At 46.4% G+C, this 22,462-nt stretch overlaps 1 protein-coding gene across 5 annotated transcripts in view; it reads right to left on the reverse strand.

Moving 5' to 3' along the window:
- ADAM22 (ADAM metallopeptidase domain 22) overlaps positions 1 to 22,462 on the reverse strand; it is a 1,877,697-nt gene that overhangs the window by 966,882 nt on the left and 888,353 nt on the right. The window lies entirely within an intron of this gene.

The raw sequence follows: 22,462 nt of genomic DNA on the forward strand, positions 1-22,462 counted from the left end.
AGCTTTTTAACATCAGCCCGCCCCTCCTAGTAAGAATATTGTTTCCTGCCTCTCCCCACAAGTTCTAACTGCTTATACTTTCTATTGAAAGCAGTCACCGAAATCCCTTCTTAAAGAGCATTGCGCGTTGCAGGGGTACAGGACATGTAGGCAAGGACTTCCTTGACTGCAGGGCAGCCCCATAGTTTGAACATTAATGTTCTAGGGTTGAAGTAGTCTTTTATTATTTCAGGTAATCCATATAAAACAATTAAATTCCATTTGGAACTGCAGTTTATGGCCCAAACACACGCTACCTGTCCTAAAACCCTCATAAACCCATAAAGTCCCCACACCTAGAAAAGGAGGTGGTGGATAGTGGTATTCATGCATGTAATGTTAATTTGAGCTGTTTTGTATCATCTACATACAGTGGTCCATGCCATGGGTGGATGCTAGAAAATGCACACAAGCTCTGCTGCATTAAGAGGTTGGAGCATGGTCTGTGGGAAGGTATAGCTCAAAAAGGAACACACGTGCACTAAACAGTGGCTGCTAGGTGAAATAGTCAATACAGGCATTTTTTACTGTGCACGGCTGCCATTTGTATGGTCTTCTCGGGCATATGTGTACCTGAATTGTAAGGGGGACGGGGTGGTTAGGGGAGTAGAGCGAAAAAGAGAATTTGTTAAGCTGAACTGTTGGTGTGTGCAGAACTAGGAGCAACTGGCATCTGCGTGGGTGTGTTTTCTAAGTGGATTATCATTTTATTTGTAATTTGTATTTGTTGTACCCTGCACACATTTTGTTTCTAGATTTGCAAGTTGATTGAGGAGGTGTGGAGTTATGACTATTTTGGTTTGGGTTTAGGTATTTGTTTAGCCATTTGTGTTGGTAAGCATGTGTTGAGTGAGGGTGCATGAAACACGGGGGTGTTATTAGGGTATGGTCTTTGCACATTGCTTGCGAGCGACGTTAGATTGAGATGCTTGGATTTTTCATTGATCTTGGTGACGTGGACATTTTCGAGAGATTCAGGGTCTTATACGTTTTTGGCTTCAAGTCGTGGTTTAGATAATTTAGGCTGATGTTTAGTTTTAATGGGATTTACATTAGTGGTGGTCTGATCCACAGATGATTATCGTTATTCCCGCAGGCAAGAGTTTTTCTGTTTGTTTCTTGTTTGGTGAGTGTCAAGATTTCCAATGGTTGTGATGTAGAGTGTTGCGCCTGTATGTCATGTTGTCCTAGGATGATTTGATGGATATTTTGTTTTCCTGTTGGTTGTTTGTTTCTTTTGTTTATTCAGGTGGGTCTTTGGTTGGGCGGGAGTCAGCCAGTCTCATGGGTATATGCGGCACATGCTTTGTGGCTGTGTGTTGTAGCTTTTGTTTTGCTCTTTGTTTTGGGTTGTTATTTATCCTGGGGTCTGTGAGTCTACTAGTACAAACTTTCAGTGACTTCCTTTTGTGTTTTGCTGTAGATGAGTCCTTGTTCTTTAGTTCTTTGTGTGATTCCCTGGTCCTCTGGTGGTGCTATGATGGTTTATTTATATAGTGCCTATACACAATGTGTTTCAAAGCGCTTCACGACAAGGGAAAATAGAAAACATTCTTACAGGCCATGAACAACAAGAATGTAAACAGACTATCGTACTCTGCCTAGCGACATTTCAGTGCAAGTGCTAAGACACAATTAGTACGGAAATGGGGAAACAGACAGGTGGCTACCGTACTAGGCCCGATGACATTTCTGGTAGAGCCGGAGAATTACAGAGTGAGGGAGAGGGGAGGAGAAGGGGGGAGAGGAACAGAGCAAGCGACTATCGTACCAGGCTTGATGACATTTCAGATAGTGCTGGAGGGGCAGAGGTGGAAACAAATAAGGAGGGGGGAGGAGACCACAAAATTTCTATGATACTAAGTCCAGAGACCATTCAGATTGAGTAAGTGCATAGAAAAAGTAAGATTCTCTGGAATCAAAAAATGATTCTCTGGAAACATTGACTATTGGGGCATCACCCACTAAACTCTCATGCTGGACCTTCCCTGGATCTCCACTCAGGTTGGCCCTGAATCATGCCCTGAACGTTTAGTGGGTGAAGCGCCAATAGTCATTGTGTCCAGAAAATCAATCCAAGCTTGGCAAAAGTCATTGATGGTGAACCCTTTGTGAATCAAGACAACTCCAGCAATTAAAAAAGGGGGGGGGCAACCAAAGTTGAGGGGGGCACACAGCTACATCATGGAGGGAATGGTGGGGGGGGCACAGGCAACATCACGGAGGGGCCAGAGGGGGGTAGGGGACACAAGTAACATCACAGAGGTGGGTGGGGGACACCAGCAACATCACAGAGGGGCCAGAGTGGGGTGGGGAAACGATCAACATCACGGACGGGCCAGAGGGGGGTGGGAAACATAAGCAACATCACGGAGGGGCCAAAGGGTTGTGGGGGACACAAGCAACATCAAGGAGGGGAAAGATGGGGCACATGAGCAACATCACGGAGGGGCCAGAAGGGAGTGGGGGATACAAGCAACATCAAGGAGGGGAAGAGGGGGGCACATAAGCAACATCATGAAGCGGCCAGAGGTGGGTGGGGGACACTAGCAACATCACGGACGGGCCAGAGGGGGTGGGGGAAATGGGCAACATCAGAGGGGCTGGGGTGAGTGACACGGGCAACATCACGGAGGGGCGAGAGGGGGGTGGGGACACCAGCAGCATCACAGAGGGTTGTGGGGGACACAGGCAACATCACGGAGGGGAAAGAGGGGGGGCGAAGGACACAAGCAAAACACAGACGTGCCAGAGGGGGGTGGTTGACACAAGCAACATCACATAGGGGCCAGAGGGGGGTGGGGGGCACACGCAACATCACAGAAGGGGGTGGGGGATACAAGCAACATCACGGAAGGGGTGGAAAGCATCCCAAAAGCGGACAGGGAGCAGACAGGGGCCTTAGGATCGGGCCTTGTGAGGAGGGCCGGTCAAGCCTGCCGGTCTCTTGATTGGCCAAGATGAAGAAGGCCACGGACAATCCTGTGCCCCATGCACACCAGACCGAGCACTCCAGTGCTGAACAAAGGGCACAGCCATCTTGGCAAGATCGTAAAGGAGCGTACAAACGCATCATAACAAAATGGAGCGCTGTTGGAGCTCATAAAGTACATTTTTCATGGAAGGTAGATGGTGATGCCTGTCCGAATGAAATAATACCTATTAGTGTCTGAGTGTCTTGAGTTGGGTGGTGGTGTTCAGTGGTGGTGTCTGAGTTGGAAGGGCTGCGCGTACCTGACATGCTAGAGAGATACAATTGGGCTGTTGTGATTTGAGTATTTGTCAGGTTGTTAATGGTTGAGTAATTGTTCAATGCATACATTGTTATGCAACTTTTAAAGGGTTCCAGGTCGTACAATGTTGTCAGTTTTGTGGTGACATGTTGAACTTATCGTCCTGATGATGGTTGTACTAACGGTTTTATCCTAGCGAAACTGGTTGACATGAAGAGACGGATGTGAAAGCAAGAAGAACACACTGTACGCAAGAATTGGACTTTTAGGATTAGTTTCAAGTGAAGACTTGCTCCCTTGCTTGCCGTTTTTTTGCCAAAGCGAAGTAAAAACAAATGGAAAGCATGAAGATGGGATAAAGCCCATTATCAATAGACCTAGAGATATCCCATAATAAGAGATTTGTTTTGCTTTGTCGAATTCTTACAATAGAAAGGAATTGACAAGTGGATGGATGGTCAGGAATAAAAATATAGACTAAAGTTTCACACCACTTTTAAAAATGTTTAATTGTATATTGTTTTCGGAAAAGAAGGTTAGAACAGAGAAGGACAGTTCTCTCTTTCTATCCTTTCACCTAGACAGGCGAAACTCGTACTATAGGGGCATTTAGTATCTTTACAAGGGACATCTACGTCTATATGTACGTAATTTGGACACCAGAGAGAAAGTGTTTTTTTTGCCCAAAAGGCCTATTTAATTGATTTAGTGTTGTAGTGCATGGCATTACTCTGTGCATTCTGGGTAGTGCTCTATCCCAGGCTATTTAAAATCCAGGTTGTTAACAATTTTCTAATGTTGGCTGCTCCTGCGTGGTCCAGATTTCTTTAGGGATGGTGGTCCACCGTTTTGCTACGACTGTGGGGGAAGCTGCAACTCACTGTGGTAAATGCCATGTTCTTGTCGCCTCTTCATTTAGGTTGTGTGGCTGGTGGTTTTGAAAGCTGCTAATATAATATGGCTAGTAGAATGAGGGATGACATGTGTTATTGTCAGCGTTAATATCTTTAGATAGGCCGGAATTGATAGACATGCATGTTCTGTTCCGCTCATTGGTCTGAATCCTACCGAATATTGATTCATTATTGCTTTTGATTCCACTTGCTCAAGTGTGCGTGTGTGTATGTGTATATGTATGTATGTATGTATATATATATTTAAAAGTCGTCCACTGTTCTGCTGTATTCATCAGGAGAGATTTGATGTAGCCTGCCTTATTAAAAGCCCTGCTTACCATTGATGTTTCCATAGATTGGTTCATCGATTTTTGAAAATCGTGAACTGGGGTTTCTTTGCTTAGTAGAATGTTCTAAATGTCTGGTAGTTAGGGGGCCATCTGGTGATCCTGCCTGGTTACTCTTTCACTGGCCTGTTCTGTTGGTGCTATCGAATTTGCTATATCTGGGAAAATGTTAATTGTATCTGAGATAGCTGGGTCCATAGTCTGATGGATGTTGTTGAGTTTGTGTCTTGAATTGTTGTTGTTGTCTTTGCACAGCTTCTAGGAAGGTATAGGGATGTTGCTGGATGATCCATATCCTGGACTTCACTCTTCCGGGCATCTGCCAGAGATGGCATTCCTCAAGGCACTCTGCTAGTCATTAGGGTTGAATAAATGGACAATTCATGAAGTTGGCATCCATCCCACATTGCCACAAAGGTTTGCGGATCACTCTCGTAGCACGTTATATGACTGTGCCAGGGTTCGAAAATTGGCAAAAGCAGGGATCTATTTAGCTCCGGTTATGGACCAGGGGAGCCTGGTTAGCTTGAAACCAGGAGCTACCATTGGCTCCACAGGTAAGGTGTGATATACAAATATAACCGTGATATTAACTGTGTGGGTTAGGGAATATGTATAATAAACGAATAAAGGACTCACCTAAGGGGCATTTGAAGCGTATTCCATAATATATAATAGAAAAAAAGGTAGTTTGAATATTGCGCACATGATCGAATTGCTGCGCACTTGCTCCTGGTTCTCCAGAGGCAGCTCCTATCAGGTGATGCCTGATAACCCAGGAGCTACTTTTTGCTCCTGGTCAACAAAACCTAATTTCGACCCCTGACTGTGCCTGGATATTACTCTGCCTTTGTAGAAAACTGAATAGTAAAACCAATGGTGCGATAGCTATGAGTTAAAAAAAAATGCTTAACAAAAGTATCTTTATCCCAGGTAATTCTGATGTTTTGTATCCTAAATGCCTGCCAAACCACAACATTCGGGTCATTTAACTTTGTAGTAGTTTACCTGCCCCCAAACCTGCCATCGGACAACTGGTTTCTTCCTGCGCCCTGCTGGAATGCCAGCGAGCGCTGTTACCCAGCCTATATAGCGGAAAGAATACACCAGGATCCTGCCCATAGGCCAGTAAGTGACCAATATTCACAACGACTCGCAGTTAAAACTGGCAGAACAAGCTTTGAAGTACTAGCTCCTAAAGCTTGGAACTCGCTTCCGCTCAGTTTAATAAATGAAGAATCCCTCACAATTTTTAGAAAAGCACTAAAAACTAAGCTGTTCAATTAAACCATGACACACTGCACTGCCGTCATCATTGTCTCTGAACAACTGTCAACACTGTCATTGTTGCCTTTGTAACAAATGTCTAACCTGCATCAAGTGAATATTCTGTAACAGCGCCTCGATGCCTCCAGGCCGCTGAGCGCTTTATAAATTCAAAGAAATAAATAGTGTTACGAGGTGTAACGTGGTTGCTCTGCCCATTCCCATAGAGATTCATACATAAACACCCGTGCACGTGCCCTGCTTGAGTGCCAGCGAATGCTGTTACTACTGGGAGACTCGCTGTTGTTCTGGTGCTTCTGGATTGGATATTTGTGTTAGACGGCTTCGGAAAGGTATTTCTTCAAACAAATAAAGGATTGGAATTCATCTTACCATCTTTCTTCATGGTGCAGATAATTTATGTACTTTCCCTTTTTTAAAATTTCCTACATAAAGGACACTAAAGTGTTATGAGGTGTAACGTGGTTTCTGCCCACTCCGATAGAGATTCATACATAAACACCCGTGCACACGCCCTGCTCGAGTGCTGTTACTGCTATTAGTGGTGTAAGTGGGGTTGGTGGGGAAACCAGATCTCGGGGTGGTATTTTAGGTAATTGGGGCATGCCGGCAGTTAATAGGTACCAACTGGGGAGTATTTCGAAATCTGGTGCAAAAGAAATTGAACGGTGGGCTGATTGCAAAGAAAACCCTCCCAAGTAGAAATAGCAACAAAAACACTGTCCTGCCAGAAAAACTGATTTAAGCGTTAATAGAAACTGCATGGGACAGGAGAGGAGAGTTTGCACTAGCCCAAGACATGATTACCTCCTACCTATAAATAAACAGAGTGTGCCTATTTTGGAAATGGGGGGTGGGGGGTGGTGTGATGCTGGAAATGCATCGGAGGGACAGGGCCTCCGTATCCGTGTCCTTTACTGCTTTTCATCGTGTGTTCTGTCGTGTTTTCCGCGCAGGAGTTCATGTGGGACTCCTGGCGGTGCAGCTCTTTCTTTTGGTTTGGTGAACGGACCCGTGGGATACCCTTATGGCACCCATCGGTGGGGGTACAACCCTGTGCCCCTAGTGCAGTGGTATTCAAACTGTGGGTCGCGACCCCCTAGGGGCCCGCGGGTGCATCCCAGGGGGGCCCTGAGAGCTCAATTTTTTTTTTTTTTTTTTTTTTTTTTTTTTAGATTGGAAGAAATGGGCAGGGGTGGCCCACATGGGCGGGCTGAAGCATGAAACTGTCTCAGGCAACAATGAAAAAGTGGCCCACAGTTGTAAATGGATATTCATTCCTTTAGTCACAGACTGGGCCTCATTACTACTATGGCGGACCAGTAACAACGGTGCTGGTAAGCTACCGGCACCGTTGCTACCATTCCGCCATAGTAAGAGTTGTGCTCGTGGGTGCTTGACAGCCCCCCCGCCAGGTCTGACCTCAGCTCGTCGGATGCACCGGCACCGTTATTAACGGTGCCGGTGCATCCGAGCTCCCCCTTCCCATTTGAGCCATATGGGGCTCAAATGGGAATGGGGATCTACCGGCACCTTCGAAAGGGCAATTATCATGTCCGCCTAACTCGGCATGACCTAGTAATTGCCCATTCGCGGGTGCCAGACCCGGATGCAACTCCAGTGGCAGCCGTGCCGGTTTTACCGGCACAGCTACCGCCAGAGTAGTTATGAAGCCCACTGTTTCAATAGTACCCAAAGGGGTGCTTTGTGTTAAAATGTAAGTAAATTGTGATATATTCAGCAACAATGGTCAACATTACTAACTGCATAGTGGCCCCTCACCCATTATGGAGGAGCTAAGGAGCCAGCCCAGTGAAACAGTGAGCACTCCCTCAGCTGCTTTATCCAGCTAATGGAGTGCTCCTGGGCTGGCTGAACTGTCAAAGGGAAACACTGTTTCCCTTTGACAGTTCAGTTTAGTTCCCCAGCCGCACATGCTCACTGAGCCATGCAAGTGCTGGGGCGTTTTGCTTCGCCAGCATTGCATAGCTCATTGGAAATGCTGGCTGGGGCACTGCATGTCTGTATGTCCGAGGGGGAGCTCCTGCGCCGCCTCACACATACGGACAGAGCAGCTGGAGCAGCACCCACACACAGGCCAATGCAGAAGGTACGTTTATGTTCATTGTTTTTATTTAAACATGTGTATGGATGCGTTATGAGTGAGTGTATGGTGATGGATGCTCATGTGAATGATAGAGTGATTGCTGTATGAATGTGCAGCGCCTTGCATATACACATAATCATGTTCATTGTGTTAGGACCAGTGGGGCCCAGGGGACAGGGATGGTATCTTTTTACCGGACATCTATCATTCAAAACCCTCTGCCTTGTCCACAAGGCTTTCTGGGGCCTCGGTCCAAAATACCTTCAGCTATTCCTCCGCAAATACCTCCCCTCTCGAGATCTTCACTCCTCTACCTCCAACTCCCTCAGGGTCAGTCGTTTATCAAAGAAACGAGCTGGGGGTAGATCTCCGTCTTCGGCTGGGGCCTCCCTCTGGAACAGCGCCCTGCCACTCTAAAACTTGAGGAGAACCATCTTTCTTCCTGCACTTATCAGACCTACCCTGTCTGCTGCCTTAAACGTAGCACTTGCAAATTGCTGGCTGCACTACCACTGTTTGTTGCCTTTATTATTTATTTATTGTTATTTATCTGTTTCTCCTCTGCTTCGCACTTTCCACTTCTCCCCCCTTCCATGCACTTTTCCCCTCACACTTGCGCGTTCTCAATGTCACTGGGCCTAGTAAGATCGCTGTTTTATTCTCCTCTGTTCCCCTCCCTTGCCTTGTCACGCTCTGAAACACTTGTGTACGAGCGCGATAGAAATAAAATATCAATGCCTGCCCCCTGGACTCCCAGCAACAATTGCAAACTGTTTGGCTATTTACCCATTTTTTGTTAAAAGTATGCTCTACAATGCAACATTTTAACCTATTATTTAAAAAAAAATTCACAGGGGGAAACCCCCCCGAACCTCCCCTTAATGCCCCTCCACTTAAAAAAGATTCACCAGCCGCCACTGGCCCTCAGACTGTGTTGGGAACGGGATGGGGGAACCGAGGGACTATGGTGGGAGCACAATGGGCGGGAACCATGGGATAGTGATGGGAGCAGAGTGGGGAGAGCCCTGGGTGTGTGATGGGGTGGGGAGAGACCAGCGACTGGGTAGGAGTGGGATGAGGGAGCCCAGCGACTTTGATGGGAGCAGGTGACGGCGCGCAATATATACTGTCCATTTGGCATTTCTGGGGGTCCCGACCTGCCCAAATTTTGCTCAGGGGGGCCCTGGCCAAAAAAGTTTGAAGACCACTGCCCTAGTGTATGTTTTTGGGCACCTGTGGGTGGCCCACAGAGCAGGGTATGGGCTGGTGGCAGCTCCATGCTGAATTTGACAGGTGCGCGGAGTATCCTCCATTTTGGGATACCCAGGCCCTGCCATTGGGATCAGTTGATTCCTGATGGAAAACAAGATGGCCCCGGTGGCCTCTTGCTTTCTATTACCCATTACCTTGTTTTCCCAAAGTCCTGGGAAGCCCTGACTCTGTCCCTTCCCCCTGACTGGCTGTTGGGTGGAAGTGCCATATATGGTGGTGGTGTTAAGGCCCGGCCAGACTAGCTGGAGCCTTCCCGGTGATGTATGTTGTGGATACCTCCTGTGGGTGGGACCTGGGTGAATAGAGTGTGTGACGAATATGCATTCTGTGTTGTGGGTGTCTAGTATCTGGTGGTTGACACAATGACTGAGACAACCCTGCCCGAAACCGGTATGAATGCAGCTTGGAGTGTTGAATGGCTCGGTACTTGTCCCAATACACATAACTTGTTGTGAGTGTCTGGAAAGAAGTGAATGGCCCGAATACCTCGTGTGCCTGATTGGCTGCCTGCCTGCATGAATGCCCGTAGTCGTGATTGGATGCTTGAGTGTGACCCAGCGGAATGAATGGGAGATTAACAGTATATCTGGGGACCTCTCACTGCTAGGAATCGTGTCCAGAACGATCGTCACTGAGGTGCCCCGCACACCTCTTCCTTGCAGGACGCCAACGCTCTGTCGTCGACGAGCACCGCTAGGAACGAAGCTGCCACTTCCCTGCCGTAGTTCACCCTGTTCACCGTCGGACGTTCGACGACCCGTGACTCCCGCCTTAAAGGGAGGGCACTCAAGAAGGGCTGTCGATTCCCGACACCGAACGCCAAGTTCCCCGACACCTCTCGACGATCCGTGGCTCCCGCCTGAAAGGGAGGCACTCAAGACGGATCGGTCGTGGCATTGTCGGAGAACTCTACTCCACCAGGTACAGTGGGGGGGGCTAAAACCTTAATAGGAAGAAGTAAGACTATCGAACATTATATGGACTGTGCTTGTGCTATATATCTTTATTTACAGGTTGCCCAGGTGGGGGGATCTCCACACAGAACTGTCTAGGTAACGGGGCCAGCATTCTGCCTATTGTTTCAACCATCTTACGTTCCTGCTTATCTCTATTGCTGGTTTACTCTTTATTGATCTGTGTGACATTTTAACCGTACAGTTGATGCACTTTAATGAGATTTGATAATATTAGTGGTGCCACTCTAGACGTGTATATATTTATCATTATTGACTTCCAAGTACAAAGTGTGTTATTGTGATCGTGTACATATCTTTGAATATTAATTATATAAAGACTGTGTTTTCAGTAATACAGTGTGTGGACATTCCTTTGTGGGGGTTCGGGGACTACACTGCACTTAAGAACCAGCCTGCATCACCTCCTGAGAAGCTAGGCCTTGATTGCTTGTCCATTGCTACCACAATAGAGAATCTTGGCTGGAGTCCTCTTTGCCTCTCCTCTACCATATAGAGAGCGGAAGTACAGACACCCCCTACCGGTCTTTACAGGTGGGTTGCTTTAAATAACATTGGAAATGCAGGTTTTATAGATATTGACCCAACCGACACTGATCCAATTGATAATAATTCACTTCTGAACATGGTACTACATTTTTAAAAACAAATAGAAGAGCTGTGTGAGGTGAGCTCTAATGATGAGCCCCAGAGTTGTGGGATGTTCTGACCCACTGGCTCTGCCCTGCAACATCACTGTGTGTGCTTTCATCAAAAACAACAGAATGGCCGCCAAAAAGCCTTATGTGCGCCAAGTCTGTGAGAAGTGCGCTGGGAAACCTGAAAAATAGGCCGCCAATCCATTTAGCCTATGTCAGCGGTAAAACAGGAGACCACACTGCCAAAACCTATCATTGGGCTGCCCATAGAGTAAAATAAAACTGCTTGAAAAGGCAGTGCTACATTCCAAGGAAAACCCAGAAGTGTTTTAAAATCTGTTTTTCCTTGGCTGTTGAAAGTGCAAAATCATGGCTCCCAAACAGCAGAGAAGATCCAACATCCTTGTGGGGTGTTCACCATCACCTTATTTAAGGAATCCTCATAAGCACAATGTCAGGAGAAACACCGTTCATCATAAAAAAATCCACATTCAAAAGGTGCTTGCTTGGAAAAATGTCAGGTATGGGCGCAGTACCGTCGCTCGCCTGTGTCCTAGCTGTCATTACTTGTACTGTCAGTTTAAAACTGTGTCTTAAAATCAAATTGTAGAAAAGAAGAGACTTGCCATCAAAAGCAATATGGGTGCTACAATTCAATTTCTGTAAGACTGGAATGAGGAGATGTGTGTGTATTTTGTAGAAAATGTAAATTGTGTTTAGAAAAGCCCATTTTTAAACAGTGTTTTAAAGTGAACTAATGTCAGCTACACTGGACTTCAAAGACATTCCACAGCTTCTCCCCAAACAAAGGAATCTTCCTCCTGCTCTCTGCTCAGGAACTGGCATTGAGTTGTTAATGGAAGTGGGAGATTTTGGCCTGTTGCTCTGCGTAGGGACAACAGGCTCCCTTGACTGAAAGGAAATGCAAATTTGGGTGTCAACAGAAACCAACTGCCAAAGGAAGAGTGGCTCAGGTTGCTCTGGCCCAGCCAAACCTTGGAGGCGGAGCAAGACTGATATGTGTATCTGAAACTTCAAGGAAATATATTTTTGGAAAAAGACTCATAGAAAACTGAACAATTTGGAAAAATCTGTATTTTATAGGTTGTTAATATAAAAATGCTGCTCACAAATTGAACCTACTCTGAACCCTGTGCGATATTCAGAGACCGGACTACTAAAATGTTGATATTGTAGCAATTATGATCATGCTAGTAATATGAAAGTTTACAGGATTATGCCCAGATGTCATGCGCATGTATGTGGAAAAATGTGTACAGATCTGACACTGGGTAGCCAACCAAAAGCGCAAAAAGCTGTCCGTTTTGAACCGAAACTCTCAAGAAGATGGGACTCGGACGGATACGTGCTTTATTAAATATGTGATGTGAATATGTATTATTAGCAAGTTGGTGATATTGTAGATATGCTTTCTATGAAAAATAGATTTTCTGTGTAGAAACAAAGGAGAGGTTTTTCCCTGGATTGTAAATTGCAGCATCACTATGACACTAGGTTTCCTTCTCAAATCAGGAGAGGGGGAATACTCCCTAGAGGGTGGGCTCTAGGGATCCATTCCAAAGCTGAACCCTTCTCAGCTGGCCTTTAAAATCTTGCAACCTGATTTTACCCCCAGACTTACAAGGGACACATCAAAAACTGAACAGCCTGGCTGTGCTGTTTTCTGCTTCTAGCCAATAACTCTTGCCAGAACCCAGATTCCAAACCAGTAGAGCAGAGCTGAAACCAGATAGCTGTAAACTCCAGAACCAATCCATCAGATCCAGTCCCGAGTGCCGTGCTGAGTGCAAATCTGGGTGCCTGAATCCTCTCTGGTGGACTAGCTGAATTCCAGTCCAAAACCTTTCACCAGATCCTGACGGGCCTATTCCAAAACCATAGTTGTGAGTATTTAGCCTTAAGTAAGCCTATCCAACCCATTCCAACATATCCCGAACTGCATTGTAGAATCTCTTTTGTCGGTTCTGAATCTTTCCTGCATCCATATAGTCCTTTGTTAATTGTAGTGATAATATCATCTTTGCTCTAATATATTTGCTAAAGAAAGAAAGTGTTCTGGTGGCTGTACCGTTGGGTATCTTGCATCTTCATACCCTCCTTAGTGCCAAGAAAAGTATTGTTTGTAATATTCAAAAGCACATCTTTCATTTTAAAAACCTTGACTCTTTCTGAAAAGAATTGACCTCTTCTAAAACCTTCATAACATTTGAACCCTACATGCTAGAAACGAGTAAAGTGTCAAATTGAAGCTAACATCCTCGGCTTTCAAACAAACCTAAAACCGCATTCCAACGCCTTGTAGTTTTTCTGTAATCGCTTAGTTTCCTATCTGCTAGTTATCCAACCATCATTGCTAGTGTTTACCTGAAGCTATCCAAAGCGGCTCCCACTAGTTATGAATCCCATTTAGAGAATTAAATCCATTTTTAGCATTTTTCCCATTCACTTAAAATCACATTCAAAAGCAATGGACCTGTTTTGAAATTATTCCTGTTTCTCTCTAAGCTTGCTGGAGGAATTGGGATTGAAACTGCATTTGTAGAGTGTTTATTCCTGAAACCTGTTTTCTCTCCCATCTCTATATTGCATATTAGGGGGGATTGAGTAGTATCAGGGGGAAAGAGTGATTACATTGCATTTGATTGAACACACGAAAGTATTATTTCTGTGCTGCATTAATTTCCTATCATTGCATTTGACTGAACCCACACAAAGTTTTAGTCTATGCTACATTATTATTCTCATCCATACTCCTATTGATTAAAGAGATTGTTGATTGTAATATCACCCATTGGTGATCATTGTATAAATATGAATAGTGTGATATCTAGATATTGTTCAAATTCATAAAATAAATCTTTTAACTTTGCAAAACAACCTACTCCTTGGTTCAGTGAGACCGGGGGGGGGGGGGTTTGAAAGAGAGGGGCGTGATATAAGGGTACATCATTCAGAAATAAAAGAACTTTAGACATAAAAATATATAATAAAGGGTTCCAGCTGGGCATCTCATGCTAGGCATTGACTTAGTTGGAGTGCTGGGTTGAAACCACTTACAGATTGGGGGCTTGTGTGCAGGATTTCTGAATTAGATATAACACTTCTGACAGCTTAATACAGTGTTCTAACTGACAGGGTACATAAAATCCTGTTGGGCTACCTCGCTGTGTTACAGTGTAAAAGCACCCCTCAATAGGAACGCTCTAAGGAAACGGTCTGTTTTGCAAAAATAAAACAACTTCTGTAAATCAGGAAGGAAATCAATATTTCCAGAATGGCGACATTGGTAGACATTCGTAGAGATCAATATGGCTAGAGAACACCTATTGCATACATTATTTGTGAGAGGTGAATGGATAGAGCAGGATCCGAATGTGTGGTTGCAGGCAATCACAGAACCGATCACTGCAACAGGGTTAGATATATGGCAAGATCAGGGTCCATTACAAGATCTGGCAAGTAAGCAACTGCAGGCATTAGGAAAGGCCCAACTAAGCCAAAAGTCAGAAAATGAAAGTAGGCAGTACATAATCAAAATAAAAGAGGACATGGGTATCCTGCAGCAGGAAAAGGCAGAACAGGATACCAGAATGCTTGCCCTATAGAAGGAGTACCAAGAAAGTTTGGACTCCCTTCTGCAGAGCCAGAAAAAGCTGGAGCAACAAATACATTTCAACAGGGCATGCGCAGAGGAGGTAGTCACCCTGCAAAGCCACCTAGACAGAGAGAAAGAGGAGAGCAATAAATTAATCCTGAAAGACCTGGACACCCAGGCAGAATTTGATGAAGAGCACCAGAAAGCTGGTGCGCTTCAAAGACAGAGTGACGACCTGGTGGCACAGAGGCAGGCTCTTGCTCAGGAAAGGGACACCTTAGGCCAGGAAGTCTGCCATTTAAAAGAGAAACTGGAATAAAATCACCTGGCCCTCCAGGGACTGGGTGACCTAAAAAAAAAACATAAAAAATTGTTAGAGCACACCAGGAGGGTGGAAGAGGCGCTAGCAAGGAAGGATCAGGCCAGTATGGACAGGACTCAGGAGGTAACCCTCCTGCAGCAAAGACTAGCCCAGTACTCAAAAACAACCCAGGAAGCACAGAAAGAAAATTAGGCTCCCTGTGAGAACAATGACAGGCTCCACAGACAGGTAGATAAGCAAGAGCGATCAATAGAGACTAGTAAGGCCTTGATTGAGGAACAGAAAGCTCAGGTTCTTGCATGGCAACAGGGCGCAGAGGCTGATAGAGATGAGGTTAGCTGGGAAAGGGAAACGCCTGAGCATAACCTCAGGAACCCTAGTACCAGAGGCCTTCACCTATTCCAATCCCTCGACTCTGCCACTCCCATGCCCCCTGGCGCACATGAGCCAAGGGCCACGGGGATGGCAGATTTCAATCCAATCAGAAATGTGGGGCTCATAGACCAGCACCTCCCAGGAATGGATGGGCAGGCATCTGGGTATGGGTACCCAAGTACTGTGAAATTTAGTGGGGAACTCCAATAAGGGCATCCTGAAAACCTCTGCCGAGCTAGGACAGTGTAGGTTCAAATCCTAGGAGCAAGGAGGAATCAGAAGACTCCTCTGAGTGCCCCAGGACACAGGAGACTAGGTCCCCACATTCTGCCAGCCATTCTCAGGCTTGCAGAATCCGGGAAAACCTAGAAGAACAGACGGACACCTCTGGGAGCAGTGCCTCTGAGTCAGAGGAGGAATGGACCAGGGTTACCCTGAACCAAGAAGGCCAATAAAGCAAAAAGGGCCTTGCTTGAGGACCCCTTAAAGCAAATCAAGGCGATAAGGAGCGTCATTACGCCCTATCATGAGAACGCTAAGTATTCTGTCTGGGAGCACTTAGAGCTCTTTCAGCAGATGATGGAAACTTTCCATTTGAAGGACAGCCAAAGCTGTTTTCAATATGTGAAATGGACCTTCTCACCAGAATACTCCAGCTTCTTTGCTGGGCTGGAGGACCAAAATCATTCTAGATGGTCCACCTATAGGGCAGCTATCTTGAAGCATTTTCTGTGCATAGAAACCCTCAGGAGGCTCGCAAAGCATCCTACAACTTGCAATGTGGGAAGGATCAGGCCCCACAAGAATTTGTGCAGGAATTAAAGCGTGTCTTTGTGCAGACCACCAGAAGGGTGCGCACGGACAGCAAAGAATTTGTCAATACTTTTTTCCACGCTCTACCAAAGTACATCATGACCCAGCTAGTGAGAGATTTTCATGAGAAAAGATCACTAGACTGGGTCATTGAACAGACCACACAAATTTATAAGGTGCAAAAGCCCATAGAAAACAAATAATTCAAAAAGTCCCAACCCAACCAACACCTCTGCTGCGGCTAAGGTGGCAGAGGTGACCGTTGCCCCCATTTTAGATTTGGAGATGGGGGGCCTAAAAACCTGCCTGCACAGCAGAATAATCCCAAGCCCAGAAGGCCCTCTGGCTAGTCAGACAGGGAGCCAAGGAGGTGGTCCCACAAATGGGATCCCTCACTCCCCTTACTATATTAGTCCCTGCTACAAGGGGAACAGACCCATCCTGGGTTATGTGTGGACTCCTCCTGCCCAAGGGGGGGGATCCAACCAAGCACCAGCTAACCCAGGGAACTTCCCTCCTCACTTCCCCCAGGAGGGCAGAAATTCCCCAAATCCTGGACAGAACTTTTTCCCCAGGTACCCACAAAACATTCAACCCCAGAACAATCCATCCTCTTTCCCCACTTTCCTGAGCCCAGACAACCTAATCCGGGAGAGGGGAGGCCAAGGGGGAGGGGTACCCAAATTTTCCAGAGAAGGGATAGCTACCCTTCCCGGGATCAACCCAGGGGGGACAACAGAACCCCATATCAGCCTGAGCGGGTGTCCCAGCTTGAGTGCCAGGTCCAAAACATGGCACAGGATCTAGGTTGCATGCTGAGGGCTCAACAGAACCCTCAGATGAGCATGCTGGCGCAGAATGCCTCAAACTCTGGACCTGGTGCTCCGGAACAATGATAGGGGCAGAACCCCGACAACCCACCGGTTCCCAGGGAGGAGGCACAAGGGTAAGGGGGGTGTAAAGCCTTGGAGGAAGCTTCCTTCCCCACTTGTAAAAAGCCCCTGGAAACCCGGGAGCCAGAACCAAAATCTCCTGGCCCTGAAAGTCTGCCACCCAAGGAACAGAGGGGGGGGTAGGAGAAACAAAGAACCCAAACAGACCCATTTTGAGTAGGAGGTACAAATCTTCCAATTTGAAGGAGAGGGATCCTCGGAGGATCCTGGGAAAAGGATCTTCTCCTTCACAGATGGGGGAACTCCTCCCAAAGAAAAATGGGTCCCAAAGGATCCAAATGTGGGGACTGAGCTAGCGCCGCCCATCATACAACCCCAGAACCAACAACATGAAAATCCCCTGGTTCAAACCCATCCTGGTGACTGCCTCCAAAAAGGGGGGGCAGCCCAGAACCGGAACCAGGGGAACCCAAAACCTCTCCCATATCTAGTTGTCACCTTTTCTTTTCAGATTCCCTAGATTGCAAACAGAGTGCTGCCCAAATCTCTTCTCTATCAGTGTTCAAAACTAGAAAACTAACCCACCAGTTGTCCAAAAATGTACATTATCTGTGCCCCCTTGTGGAGAAGGAGGGAAGATTCTATGCCACGGTCCAAAATACAGGGGCAGGGTAAAATTTTGCCACTGGTGGACACTGGATCCCAAGCTACCCTTCTGTCCAAAAAGGCCTTTGATAAACTGAATTCAGGAAGGGGGGGAGAATTACCACATTCCCCTCACTCTTCTTCCTAGACAACTTCAGAACTTTGACGGGAAGGAAATTCCTGTCGAGGGGACTCGGATTTGGACATTAAAATTGAGCGACACAAGGTGAAGCACCCGGTCATAGTTGCAACTCCAGAGGGCACCCCTTCTTTACTAGGGAATGACCTCCTGCGAAGGTTGTCACCCCTAATTGATTGCATAAACGAGGTCCCCTGGACCCAGACTAGCCGACCAATAAAATTAAAACAGAGTGTCAACCATGTCAGTTTAAAAGGCACCTGCCACATGGTTGAACAAAAATCTGACCAAGTAGAATTTCACTTCCAGAACAACCAAATCCCAGGCGTGACAGTAATAGCCGTAGGACAACAAAATGGTGATGGGGGTCCTCTCTATTTCTGAAAATCAACCTTCCTTCCAGTTTAAGGTGGCATTCCACACTGGAAGGAAACACTCTGAAATTCTTTACCAATCCACAATCAGACATTCCCACTCCTATTGATCAGAAAGATGAGAAATCAGCTCCGAGACTGGCTGATATTCAGCAGATTGGAGAGCAGTTGTTCATCCCAGTTCAGTTAAATGAAGGGAAGGACTCTGTTCTCACCCGAGTGTGTGTGAACAACAGTAAGAGCTTCATCAGCGAAGCCATGTTCCGCCAACTCCGAAAAGATCCAGCCATTCCCGCATTTAGACTCGTAGACAAATGGGAAATGGATCTGGAAACACCCAATTCCAAACATCTCCTGCCAAGCAGGTGTATGCCCAAAATCTCCATAGGCAACAAGAGTATAGTCCATAATTGTTGGGTTGTGCGAGACGTCACTGCCGCCTTTTACTTCGGCAGTGACATTCTCAATCGCTTTGCCATTAGTTTGGACCTAATAATCTTCAAAGTTTGGTCCCGATTAGCGGATAATCCTATGGGCTTTGATGACTCAGAGAAAGCATTTAGGTCAGCTCAACTGCTGCCTTATGCAGTTGAAATTCAGATTGGAGAGGAAGTCGCCATCCCAGAAAGGACCCGACAATTCTCCCTGGAAATGAAAGTTAAAAAAAGAAGACAGAAATTGAAAAACCCTGATGCCTATATTAATCTAAATGCTTCTCTCCAACAGCAAGGGTTGGGGGTACACCCAACACCACTAGTCGAGATAGAACATGACACCATTCCAATAGAGGTGGATAACAGCGACTTAAAGAGTATAACTCTAGCCGCAGGCACCATTATTGGAATGGCGGTTGATGACCGACGTTTTTCCATAGATTTAGGCAATGAACTGTTAGGACCAATCCCCAAGGACTGTTTTGACAGTGATAGTGATGACAACACAACACCAGACAGGATCTTTACCCGGCATGCGGGGAACTTCACGGTGTACACTTCCTGCCCTTATGGTAAGGAAGAGGTGACCTGTGACTTCAGGAGGGATGAGGTGATTTTCCAAGTCCGCAAGGACTGCCTTTCCCACCTGAAGCCACCAGTCCAAATCAGCACTTTGACCAGGGACCTCTCCACCCAGCTGGAGGTGGCCGCTGAGATAGCAAAACCAGAAGTCTTTCCAGGCTTCAGGCAGATGGTTGAAGAGGGTGTCAACCGAGCTAATGCCTGTGGGACTCTGGAGCAGAAGCAAAAATTGAAACAAGTTTTCTTGGATTTTCAAGATCTCTTTGCGGTGGACTCATGACTGTGGTCGCACCAACATCCACACAACAACAATTCCCACAGACCCTGGCATGGCTCCAGTGTTTGTAAAGCAATATCGCTTGCCTCTCACATCAATGGAGTCCCTTACTGAAATAATTAAGAACCTGGAGTCCCGTGGGATAATCCATTCATTCCACAGCACCTTCAATAACCCGGTGCTGGTGATATTGAAGCCAAATGGCCAGTGGAGACTCTGTGCTGACCTTATGGAGCTCAATAAATGGGTCCATACTTCCCGATGGCTTCTCCCCTACATTGACCAAGGGCTGGACCAGATCCAGGGGTCACAGGTATTCACTGCAATAGACCTGACCAATGGGTACTGGACTGTACCTGTCAGTAGGGAGGACCAATACAAGCTGGCCTTCTCCTTTGGGGGGCAGCAGTACACATGGACCCGGACTCCCTTCGGAAACATCCACTCTGGCAATGAATTCAACATTTTCCTACATAAGGCCATGCCCGACCTGGGTGACAGGGGTAACCTGGCCTATGTAGATGATGTTCTCATCAAAAGCTCAACTGTGGAGGAACACATAGCGGAGATCCGTTATGTAACACAGTTGACGGCCGCCGGAGCAAAACCTTCCTTTCAAAAGGCACAGTGGTGTAGAACCCGTGTCAATTTCTTGGGGCATGAGATTACTCCTCAGGGTCTCTGTCTCCAGGAAAAGAAAGTGGAAGCATGTCAGAAATTGAAAGACCCCACAACTCTGCGGGAACTAAGGAGCTTCCTTGGATTGACTAATTACAGTAGAAGGTTCATTGAGGACTACACAGAGATCACAAGACCCCTGATTCATCTTTTGAAGGGCGGGGGTCAAGTGGGAGTGGGGTCCAGAACAAGCCGAGGCAGTAAGACAACTCAAAAGAAGCCTCACACAAGCGCCTTGCCTAGCTTCCCTGTCAAAAACAAGGAGTTCTTCTTGGAGACAGGGTTCTCTAATACATGCTTGACTGCAGTATTATACCAAAAGCATGACAAGGTCAATAAAGTAATCTCCTATGCAAGTAAAACTATCCTCTGTGGAGGAAAAATTCAACGATTGTGAGAAGGCACTCCTGGCAACGGTGTGGGCATTGAAGAATTATCGCCCGTTTATCCAGGGGGAACACATCATAGTGGAGACTCCACACCAGCCTCTGCAATATCTCCAAAGTGACAGAATCCGGGCCGGAAATGTAATTAATTCCCAAATTACTTCCTGGATTCTGTCAATGCAAGGCTTTCCTGTGGAGGTCAGATATGGCCAAAACAAGAAGGGTCCCCTCGCGCAAGGTCTGGCTGACTTGCATGATTGTACCAGAGAAAAATGTCTGGAGGACGAGAGTCTAAAAATCAAGGAAAACATGGAGGCATACCTCAATTCCCCAAACAAAGTCTTTGAAGAAGACAAGTGTGAGGGAATGCCCACTGTCTATGTGGATGGATGCTCTTACCATGTTGACAACAACGGGGAAAAAAGAACTGGTGGCCGGCGTAGGGAATGCATGGATGAATGAGACCCCAGAACCCTCCGCTGGGTACAAGATTGGTCCCCGAAGTAGTTAAGTGGCAGAGTTGATGGCTGTGCATCAAGCCATCCTCACTGCTGTCCAACATCAACTCCACGAACTTGTCATAATCATGGATTCGGATTATGTACAGAACGGGTTTGTGGAGCACCTGGTTAATTGGAAAACCAGAGGCATGCTATGTGCTAATAATACATCCTTGAAACATGGGAAATTAATTCAAAACATTGATGACCTGGTCACCTCGAATGGGATGACCATCTACTAGAAAAAGATCAAAGGTCATTCTAAAGTAGAGGGACCAGACAAACCTGGAAAGGACTTAGCTGATCAGCTGGCCAAAACCGGAGCCATCCAAGGGCATCTACTTGCGATCGAGTCCCTGTTGGGGGAAATCCAGGTCACTGCTATCACTAGGTCCCAGACAAATGCTCACAATGAACTCTCAACTGCACAATGGAGTAAGGAGACCCCAGATGCTGATTTGATTACGGCTCAAAAAGGGGATGCAATAATTGGTAAGTTTTATCAACACATTGACGACCCTGAGAACTTTCCCCTGACGGATACCAATTACATAGGGAAAGAGGACCTCAGAGTGTTGATGAAATGTCCAAAAATGTTCCGAATCCAAGACGGTTTGTTGGTGAGGAAATCCCTAGCTGGTCATGATCAGTGGGTGGTCCCTACTTCATTCCGAAGCCTGATGTTAAGTCACGCCCATGATGCTGCCACAGCCGGTCATAGGGGGTTTCATACAACACTTGAAATCATAAGAGAGGTTGCATGCTGGCGACACATGGGGCATGTCTTGTGTGTGCACAATTTCAGCCAACATCCCTCACACCCCGTGCCCCTCTCCAAAAGAGGGGGATGACACTGCCTTGGTCAGATTTACAAGTCGACTATATCAGGCCCGTGATTCGCGTCTCTAGGGGGAACAAGTACATGTTGACCGTGACATGCTCGTTTACGAAATGGGTGGAATGTCTCCCGGCCCCAAACTGCAAGGCAGAAACAGCAGCTGCCCTGATGATCAACCACATCTTTTCGCGTTTTGGACTACCCCAAAGGATCGAGTCAGACCGAGGTAGCCACTTCACTAGCAAAGTAATGACAAAGATTTGGGAGATACTTGGGGTCAAAAGGAAGCTACACATTGCTTACCGGAAAGCCTCTAGTGGTGCAGTAGAGAGATATAATAAAACAATTGGGAGCATATTAAAAAAGTTTGTGGCAGATTCTGGGCGAAGTTGGGATATTCGATTACCTCTTGTCCTAATGGCCATCAGATCTACCCCTTCATCTGCAACTAAAATGTCACTGTTTGAGCTGATGACTGGATGCAAGATGGTGCGTCCCTAGCATCTGCTCTACAGAACCCAAGAGCAGACATTGATCAATGCCTCCACAACTCATGAGTATGTTGAAAATCTAAGAAAACACCTTCAACATGCTTTTGCCTATGCTCAGCGAAATCTAGAGAGATCGGCAGACAGCATTTATTTATTTATTTGCATTTGTAAAGCGCTCACACAGCCCGTGGGCATCGAGGCGCTGTTACAGGAATTGTTGTTTTTCTAGTTGCGTAATTGTTTTTGTCTTAGTTGCGTATTTGTAACACGCTTCAATACCCAGAGGTTTCTAAGCACGGACCCGGG

This window comes from Ambystoma mexicanum, chromosome 2q, assembly GCF_040938575.1.
Source record: "Ambystoma mexicanum isolate Mex_15411 chromosome 2q, UKY_AmexF1_1, whole genome shotgun sequence".
NCBI lineage: Eukaryota > Metazoa > Chordata > Amphibia > Caudata > Ambystomatidae > Ambystoma > Ambystoma mexicanum.